At 51.5% G+C, this 10585-nt stretch overlaps 1 long non-coding RNA gene across 1 annotated transcript; it reads right to left on the bottom strand.

Moving 5' to 3' along the window:
- Positions 1-4728: 4728 nt before the first annotated feature.
- On the bottom strand, positions 4729-10324 carry LOC142929837 (uncharacterized). Its single transcript, XR_012945995.1, has 2 exons — positions 8868-10324; positions 4729-7301 (listed from the first exon to the last, which is right to left on the bottom strand). It is a non-coding gene; the product is annotated as an uncharacterized LOC142929837 (long non-coding RNA).
- Positions 10325-10585: the final 261 nt, after the last annotated feature.

The following is a 10585-nucleotide window of genomic DNA, read 5'->3' as shown; positions in this document are numbered from 1 at the left end:
CAGACCGTTAGGGCAAGTGCTGTTTTCGAGCACCTGTGAAGGCCGGCACGGCACATTGGTGGGTGAATGGCCAGCACCACGCCCGGCCGAATTTGTCTCCCCAGTGGCGATGTTTACACATCGCACCAGGTACTCAGTTGAGGCTGAGTCGACCTAGGGGAGGCCCAGTGAGACACACACACACACACGATGCACGCAGGCACTGCCGTTCTCGTCGCTCCCAAGTGCCGATGTTTTTTGTGAACATAAAAATGATTATTTTGCAGGTGTGTAAATGCTTATTTTATGTTTTAGTTTTTTTTACGCATTCATGCAAATAACACGTAAACGCGGCGCTTGTGCCAAGCTAGGTGTACTTTTGAGACCACGCCGTGAAGTGCCGAAAGGCTCGCTTGACAGGAGGATTGAGGACATTGCTGGACTGGTGAGGATCGTCGCCTCTTTTTTTTTTAAACTCGAATTTCGATGGCCTCTGGCCCCCATAGCCCAGCTCCTGCGGGGGATTTCTCGAGGATTCGCGCCTCGCCCGTCACCCCCACTGATGTCCTCCCCCCCCCCCCCCCGTGTGCCGATACTACTGACTATTGTATGTAGGGTGTGTAGGCATTTATGGCCAACGAAATCAACACACAATGTGGGGGTCGAGTGAATTTGTTTTGGGGAGGTCGACAATTTTTGGAAACCTGTGGGGTCAACTCGTGCGCATCAACAACCTCACACGTGGACACGTGAGAATACGAACGTGTGTCAGCTGCTTTGAAGCGGGCGACAGAGATCACGTGGTATCATCATTATTCGTAAGGGTTGGACAATATGTGTCAGTTTTCATGCGCAATATGGAAAACGCGAGAGAGTACGTAATGTTTGGATGTACACCTTGGTTTGTTACAGAGGGATGAGAGCAGGGTCAGGGTACTTATTGGAGGGAGGGGACAAAAAAACCTTTGGTTTGAATTTGAAGAGTAGCGTGCCAAATGTGCGTTAGAAAACAATGAAACGTTCAATCGGTGCACATTACCAGCTGGTGAGATGTGGATCGGGCGCAAAGCAGCATGGGGAGGCATAGAGACAGAGTAATACAGAGGTTCCGGTGTGCGACTGTTCTCATCCAGAACACACCATGCAACGTATGACGACGCAATGCCCCGATCCACAAATACGAAGGAGACATCACAGCGATGATGATACCCTCCGCTGCCTCTGGCGTGGCTATCTGTGGCTTGACCACCTGAATGCGAAATTGTAGTCGTGGCTCCGCCATCCACACCAGCAGCTGTACGACAAGAGGAAGAAGAAGCAGCGCAGAAGAAGTGAAATATCTGGGAACACGTCGATCAGAGGACACGTGCGAATCAGAGACGCGGTGATGATAGTGACTGCAACGGCAAGTGGCCGCTGGGGGAGGTGGCTGGGAGGGGAAGTTGGGAGGGGGACACACACCGCACACGAGAAGGGGAATGATCGATGCGACTCGCGACAGAATTGCAACCCGCAAAGGCGCGGGCACGGACTCGAGAAAGAGGAGGGCAACCGCGCAGCGGGAGATGGTTGTTGCGCGATGGCCGACGGCTCGGGAAGGCCTTCATCCAGCGGTGGATGAACAACTGCCGACGCTGCTTGTGACGTCGATGACGGCGCAACGTGTACAAACATAAAAAAACAACCACCACCATTCGAGGCGGTGATCGTGCCAGGCTGTGTGCACTTCAATGCCACGTGAAGTGTCGAACTGCCGCTGGCAGGAGGTCACGGGACAGACCCAGGTGCCGTGGGTTGACCGACTGAGATGAGTGGCAGATGCACCACCACCTGTGCGCCCTACGGTGCCAACTTGCTGCGTTTTAGCCGCCCGGCGCTCGTTGTTGTGAGCGTCGCACCTCTGCCTCTCCGCCGTTGCTGGGAGGGCGACTGCCTCCGACCGCCCCCAGTAGCAGCGGCGTCCTTCGCGAGCCAACACACGGGCTACTCTAACACGAAGCGTCTCCGTCGCGAACCGAGATAGTTCCTCTCAGCGGACTCGCGGCGCGTCAATAGAGGACGCCCAATCGATCAATCAGCCTGGCTGTGTAAATCCGCAGGCTTCTCGTTTGCAGGCTGCGATGGGGGGGGAGATCGTGGATGGGGGAGGGAATTGGGGGGGGCGAAATGGTGGCGGTGGGTGGAGGAGGAGGAGGGGGTCCTTGTAATATCTGCGGGCTGTCGAGAAGAAGACCCCTCCAACAAGTGACGCTTACACCCGTAATCAAATCAATCCGCGCAATTCCTCTCTCTCTCTCTCTCATCGCTGAAAGGCAGGAGGAGAAGGGGGGAGGTAAAGCAAGGCTTTCACATAAATCCGAAGAGACGCATACGAGCTGGTGTAAGTCGTGGATGGGGTGGCGAGTATTTGTGTGGCGGTGGTGTCGAGGCTGCTGCTGTTTGTTTGCTCGGCCCTAATTGGGCTTGGAGGGGCTGAGTACCGGATCGATGTCCACAAATCCCTGGGACAAGCGTCGGGAATTACCGGACGATTGAATCCGGTGGGGGGGGGGGGTTTAGGAGCCAGGCGCAAGTGCGTGTCGGGGCAAGCTGATGCGATTTATTTAAAATAGATATAACTCTTTATTTGTCTCGCTGAAAGGCAATGCAAAGGTCCCCCGTATAGCCTTAACATACTTTTTGAGGCGAGTGCTGTTCAGCGAGTAGCACCTAGGAGGGTAATGAGGGCACACGAGGGGGTGGGTGGCCAGCACCACACACAATGACGCAACAATTGACATGTTTTGTTTCTTCCTGGCAGATGCAAGTGATTTTATGATGCTGATTATAATTAAGACTGCAGATGCTGAACATGTGTAAATGTTACCAAATTATAATTAAACATAATTGTGTCCATTTCATGTTGATGATAAAACAATAATGTAGAGTTCTTTATTGATCTACCGCTAGATAAACGGTGCGAATGCGGGGAGGGGGGGGGTTATGCCAGAGGCGTCTGGTGGCTCAGCGATAGTGCGATAGAGCGAGTGGCTCTCAATCTGAAGGTAGCGAGTTCAAATCCCGGTTGGGGCTAGCGGTCGACTCTGTCCGGTCAAGCTCAGAGCAGCGGCTTTTGGCTGGCTGGATGGTCACTGCATCGCGCGATGTCAGTTGCGCTTCTGCGGCCGTCTGGAACGCTCTTCCTTCCGATATTAGGAAGCCACTGTAGCTATGCACTTTTAAATAATCTAGATAGATTGAAAACTCATTTCTTTAGAAATGCTTCTTTGTGTTTAGTTTGTTGTCCTTCCCCCGCACCACCGATTAGCACGGTTGGTTACGTACGGTGCAAAATAAGTTCAACATACATACATAAAGCTCATCATAACTTCGCGGTCGATAACACGAGTACCAATTTTTGGGGGTCAGTCAACAGTGGCTGTCCTATGGAGAGATTCGTCCCAGCCATGGGGAATAGTGGAACCTCCATCGCAGTCTCAAAAAGTTGCGAAACGGAAAATTATGATTGCAGCCTCAATACTAATCTGAGCAAGAGCTCGCTTTGTCGTTTGACTCGACAGAGGTGTCTGAGAAGATGGAGACCTCTGGTTTGGCCGACGCGCCTAAGATGAAAACCTCTCGCCAGCCTCATGGGTACAGCAATAAAAGGTCTTGGCTCTCAACTAGAGGCGCAAATGATTAAACGCTGTGCCAATTGCACTGCAGCCGACGCTTTGAAGTTGCCTGCGTCCACCAGTAAAAATAACACAGCGTCATAACGCCACAACGGCTGCGGAAGATCTGTCAGCATCGAGTTAGCGTTGGGCTATAGCTCGCGGTTGTAAACGTGCGAAGTTCACAGCCAGGCCAGGGTCAACCAATCGTCAATGTCAGTGTCTTCATCACCGTGTCAACCACCGCAGCGAACACGACAATGTGTAGGAACAACCATGCACACGCATGGACACGACAATGTGTAGGAACAACCATGCAAACGCATGGACACGACAATGTGTATGAACAACCATGCACACGCATGGACACGACAATGTGTAGGAACAACCATGCAAACGCATGGACACGACAATGTGTATGAACAACCATGCACACGCATGGACACGACAATGTGTAGGAACAACCATGCACACGCACGGACACGACAAGGTGTAGGAATAACCATGCACACGCACGGACACGACAATGTGTAGGAACAACCATGCACACGCACGGACACGACAATGTGTAGGAACAACCATGCACACGCATGGACACGACAATGTGTAGGAACAACCATGCACACGCATGGACACGACAAGGTGTAGGAACAACCATGCACACGCATGGATACACGCAAGGTGTAGGAATAACCATGCACACGCGTGGATACACGACAATTTGTAGGAACAATCACGCACACGCATTGATTGTGTACCGCATTACGACACCGCGCATTTGTTTGTACGGGGATGCATTTTAATTCGCGGTTATGAATCCGACTGATAGCGTGTTCATATTTGTTCATGACTCATTCTGCATTTGGCTTTGGGTTTTTTTTTTGGCAAGCCTTTGATCAATGTGTTCGATTCTCTCCTAAGGTAAGTCTCGAAGAGCAACAACACTTCGGGATCTTCTGGATGAGACTTATGGCGCCCCAATACGGACATAGTTTACGCATAAACGCTTTCAACTTTTATTGAAGAGCATGAACCGTGGCTCACCCCCTCCCAACCCCGCCCACACCCCCACCGATGAAGGATGTTCAGCCCGGGGTGACATTCAACAAATTTTAATTTCAAGAATGATTATAGAGTCAGGCTGTTGAACTAGACGCCATCGGTTGGCGACACACTCTGACAATGCAGTTGCACGGAGTCCGCTAGACCGAGTGTCGTACACTTATACGCAGAATGTTTCAGATTTTCGATTTTTTTATTTTTTTTCGGGGGTGACAATTGTCTACCCTGTCACCCCCTGGCTCCGCCCCTGACTACGATGATATATAGACACGGCACTCACAACAACGGGAGCGACATTCATGACGTTCAGAAATATAATCATCAACATGTGATTTTTTTACAGATTTTCGTAAGTCCACCGCTGTATCAAGAACCCCCCCCAACCCACCCCGTGCTGTGTCGGTCACGGGGTGGCTTCTGACATTCGCTGAATCAGTTTGGGTTTTGTGGAGGGCGTGGAGTGAATGGTGGGGGAGGCTTGGGGTGGTGGGGGTTGTGGGCAGATCCAGGCGTGATATCTCATTCGCCCACTGATGTTGGCTGTGGGCTGGAACGGCCCGGAGACTTCCGGGTTTATAGCGCAGTGCTGTACACTCTCCCCCCCCACCAACAACCGGGCATCGGGAGCTCCCTCGAGTGGCGGTCGTTCCGCCGGTAACGGCTTGAGAAAGCAATTGCAGGGCTGCGCCTGTACCATGACGAGTCGTCACGTGTACATGTCAATCCACTGCTGGATGAGGGCCTTCCCCCACGACGTTGCGGGGTCGTGCCAGTTATTGGTTGACCATACTTCACCACGCAGAAGGCAGCGAGTATAGTAGAGTGCAGTTAACGCGACCAAACTTCCCGGTTTGGCCGGGATAGTCCCGGTGGTTCCAGGTTTTGTCACACGCACATCAGGGACGTGTGGCCAGGGGAGGCAGTGGAGGCAGAGCCTCACCTGTCATACTCCAATTAAAATAGCTGTTACGAAAAAAAAGAATAATCAAATAAAATAAATATAAAGATTTTCCCACTGATATGTGTTATAAATGTCATTTCTGTACGATTCCAATCATTTGTATAGTCAAAAATCGCCAGATTTGCGGAGCTCTGCTGCAAATACTGCAGGAAGAGACGAGAGGTGAGGCAGAGACGCGCTCAGCCTCCCCTCTGATTGCGCAACCCCTCAGTAACTGGATGGAGCGCGGGCAATAAGCGCGTGCCTGTTACTATCTCAGTATGTCACCAATGTAATGTTTGTAGACCCCTTAATTTCATGTCCTCGCTTTCCATACTCCAGGTAACTTATTTCACGTATGTGTATAAATATATTTAGGCTCGCTGGTCCCGTCATGAAACTGCAATGAAAAAGCACCAGGGGAGGCAGCAATCACATCTGCCTCACTGAGGGGGACGTGTCTAACACGCCCCCCTCAGTGAGGCCACGCCCCCCTCAGTGTATGAATTAGGTTCTGACACTAGCCAGTGCCTCCCCAGCCATTGTCCTCACCGCACGTCACTGCCGCACATTCCTCACCGGATTTTGTCGCCAATTTAAAATGATCTTCCCTCGTTCTCGACTCGTGATGAGGGTAGAGGGCGGAGCTACCTAAACAATGGGCGGGGGCTACCTGAGAAGTGGGCGTGGTTATCCGAGTAGTGGGCGGGGCTATCCATTTAGTGGGCGGGATTTACGCGACCATTAGGCGGGGCTAATGTTTGAGCGGGTGGGGCTATATAAAAGTGGGCGGAGTGGATGGGGGGAGGGCCTGCCAGCTCACCGCCATGTGTCTGGGTTGAGCCTCCCAAGAATTTGGTGGCCTTCAGTACGACACAAATCGCTGTACTGCCCTCTACTGGTTACATCGTAGTCACATCCTGGCACTGTTCGGGTTCAAAAATCCCCCTTGGCTCCCGAGAACTGACGAGGTCATCCAAACTCTGGGTGATTTGCCTAGAGGCTCATCCCGTGTGCTGTAGTTCAGTACGAAGTGTTTTCTCTCAATGAACAGCGGGATAATTTAAGTTTAACACGTCGGCTTTCGCGACCAATATTAATCCATAATACAGGTTTTTTTGGGTCAGATTGTTGTCATCACATGTACGCCTCTATTAAAGGAACGAAACAGGTGGACTTCTCCACAAATCTGGCTGTCGCCTGATGAAGCTAGTTGTAATTACTGGTGAAACGTCGTACTCAGATTGTAAATGTTGTGGCTTGGCTCTCCAACACACCGGTGTGCTGTACTAGTGTAGTGACACAATGCCGACTGCTGTCCAGTGGCGGCAACTGCGGTGGACAGTTAGCGCGCACGCCATCGAGCATATACACGTGTGTGCCAGCAGGGTGGAGGAACTGGAGCAAGGCTCACAGAAGACCTCACCGGGAGGACCCTGGAACCCGCTAGTGGGTTCGAGAAAGGAGGCGCGGCAAGGGCGGAGCCAGGCCGCGCCTAGGGGAATAAAAGCAGCGGAGAGCGAGAGCTCCGGGCTGCCGGTTCTGGGAGTGGACTCGTCTCGTCGTTGCTGCCTTCATCGCTGCCGCCTTCGCCCGATGAATGCACGGCCGGACAGTAGTTCGCCGTCTCAGTCGACGCCGTCGGTGCAACGTGGACAGGGTCGTGTCTGGGTCGGGTCGTGGGAGAGAGAGAGGGGGCCGGAGACGGTGGCTTGAACGCGAGAGATAATAAAGAGAGAAGGACGGTGCCCCCTGCGAATACCTCGTCTCCGACTGAGTGTGTGTGTGCACCGCACGCCACACACACACACAAGCCACGGGGAGAAGGAAGAAGAGACCTACGACACTACACTAGTAACGAGTTAGCATGCTTTGTTACGTGGCAAACCTTCCTAATTGGCTGTGTCGCGTGGTGGCGGGTTTAACGACACATTTATATATTTACGCGATCAAACCCCCAAAAAAAACGTATTATGGAGACATTACACTGTTGACGTCAAAGGGAGCTGGTTCCTCAGTCTCTCCAGTGGAGCCCATTGAAGGCAATGGAATCGGGATCCTCAGTCTACCCAATGAACACCATTAGTCTCCTTTGGGCTTTTAAAAAAAAAAATATGAACCTGTTCCTTATTAATGTATATTCAGTTCAGTTCAGTTTGTTTTTGGTATAGCCCTGTGAGCCATTCGGCTCTTGAATCGGGTGCAACCACAACAAACAAAAAAACAAAAACACGAACAAGAAAAAACATCTTAAAGTGACTATGTGACTGTGCAAACAGAAAATCCATGGACAAAAAACAGCAAAAATATTCCTGAAAAAAGCACCGTACACCAACGCTGTGTGCAAAAAAATCCCAGTGGGATGCAAGTCAAACAACAACCACAAAAACTTAGATTAAGACCATCAGTCTAACATTCAGTAGCGTCACTCGCATGGGGGCAGGGGTGGTGGCTTGCCCCCCTCCTGCCACCTGGTGGCCAAAACTGCGAGTTGGAGCCCCCTTCACAACCAGAAGCGACCTGGCTGTCACAAATGATAGTTCAACAAAGCGCCTTATCACGTGGACATTTATAACAGCCAAATACTCTAAGCGCGTAATGTTGATTCTAAATGTAGAGGGGGAAACCGGGGGGGGGGGGGGGGGGTTTCGGAGAAAGAAAATCCACGCGACCACGGAGAGAGAGAGAGACACCGCATACTCCAGCCTGGTCTGGGAGCACGTACACACTCACCGCACACGACACCAACCCAGACTCCTCTGTCGAGTCAAACGACAAAGCGAGTTCTTGCTCAGATGAGCATTGAGGCTGTATTGCTCATTTCCCTTGTCACAACTCTTTGAGACGGTGGTGGGGGTTCCACATTTCGCCATGTTTGGGACGAGTATCTCCATAGGACAACCACTCACCCCAATAAGTGGTACCTGTCAACCCCTTATCAGTGCCCACCTTGTTACAGACCAATTCAGTCCTTATTGGTCACACTCTACAACGTCCCATCACAAGAAAGAAACACAAATAAACAAAATATTTTTCTGTACATATTGAAACGGTTGTATGCCGTATGGACCTGAAAACTCAATTTCCCTGTATAGGAATACGGGGTAAACCGTATGGGTTGACATGTAGGTACTCATGTTATCGACCGCGACGGGATGATGGGCTTTAGGTATGTATGTATGTTGAAATTATTTTGCGCCGTGCGTAGCCATCCGTGCTCATCTGTCACTCACGAGATATCCCGACCCCCGTCTCCTCCGTGTCTCCCACACAACGTCACGCATCGCTCCCTTCGCAATGCCCAGAGCCAGAGGTGGATTTGCGAGGAGGGCTCCCATCCAGATGCTGTGCGTACGCTGCCATTAATCACCTCTTGAGCAGCTACTGCTGCTGCTGCCTCTGTGCCTGGCACCAGCATCAGCAGCATCAGCAGCAGTCAGTACCACGCCGTCTCCTCTCCATCAGCGAGCATTCTACGGAGCCCGAGTACACACGCAGCTGCGAGACGCTCACAATTGCATTGTAACGGGAACACGCCGCAACAGACGACAATCCCCTTGTGGGCCGTCCCCGTTCTGGCGAACATTCTGCCACCCAACGCACCCGGCAGAGACATCGAGCAAGCTGCCAAAGGGGGGTCGCGACGCGTCCCCCTCGCCAACAACAACCATCTGTACTCTTTGGTTCTATTCGGTAAAGTCACGTTGGTAAAAAAAAAATGCTGCTGCTACCATCCTGGGGATCTCACCCAGATTCGGAAGAACGCTGGCTGAACCGAGTGGGGACAACGCGGGACGTCCATAATAATAAACAGGTCCCTGCAGGGTGGGCTGGTAGGAACATTGGAATTCTGCGCAATTTTATTTTTACACCCCAACAGCACGAGATTTCACTTCGTTAAAGTATTGAAAGGGGACGGACGGACACATTAATCTATTGCAGGCTGGTACACTCAGTTTACAACTTCGTTCCTACCAGTATAACACACACCTCGTTCAGAACCCAAACACAGAGCTGTCAGCCCAGACGGTTTACACCGTATTATTGTGCAGGGAAATTGAGTGTTTCAGGTTCATACGGCGTACAGCCGTTTCAATAGGGGCGATTTTTGTGTTGTCTATTTGTGTCTCCCTTCTGATGGGACTTTGTATGATGAACGTTGAGATGTATAAGGGCACGTGGGTGATGAATAAGGTCTGAATTGGTCTGTAATAAGGTCGGGCACTGATAAGGGGTTGACAGGCCTGCTGAAACATAATCGTGCCTTCCTGGCTTTGACATTCCTGGAAGACACTGGTAGTGTAGCCATCAACCGCATCAGAACATCAACAGGCCCATGTGCACGTCTCATAGATGGACACTTAACTACACAGCCACAGCAGTACGACTGTGGCAGTGCGACTATGGCAATGCAACCCAAACTTTGGCCCACACAGTCAAGCCATGGTGAACAGCAAAACGACACGAACTCTCCCTCTCTCTCTCTCTGCTGAAGCCCTCTCGTCGTGGCCAGCAGACCTCGACATTGGCATTTAGCTCCCGAACGTATTGCTGACATTACACGCAGGAATAGTATTGAATGCAATGGGATGCGCTTCCCCAGTCTCTTCTATGGGCTCCATTGAAGCCAATGGGATCCGGTTCCCCAGTCTCTTATTATGGGCCCATTGAAGCCAATAGGATCCGGTTCCCCAGTTTCTTATTATGGGCCCATTGAAGCCAATAGGATCCGGCTCCCCAGTCTCTTCTATGGGCCCCGTTGAAGCCAATGGGATCGGTTCCCCAGTCTCTTCTATGGGCCCTGTTGAAGTCAACGGGATCCGGTTCCCCAGTCTCTTCTACGGGCACCGTTGAAGTCAACGGGATCCGGTTCCCCAGTCTCTTCTAAGGGCCCCGTTGAAGTCAATGGGAACCGGTTCCCCAGTCTCTTCTATGGACCCCATTGAAGTCA

Source organism: Petromyzon marinus, chromosome 35 (assembly GCF_048934315.1).
Source record: "Petromyzon marinus isolate PM22_M1 ecotype Great Lakes invasive population chromosome 35, UKy_Petmar_22M1.pri1.0, whole genome shotgun sequence".
Lineage (NCBI taxonomy): Eukaryota > Metazoa > Chordata > Hyperoartia > Petromyzontiformes > Petromyzontidae > Petromyzon > Petromyzon marinus.
This window is presented reverse-complemented; position numbering and strand designations above follow the sequence as displayed.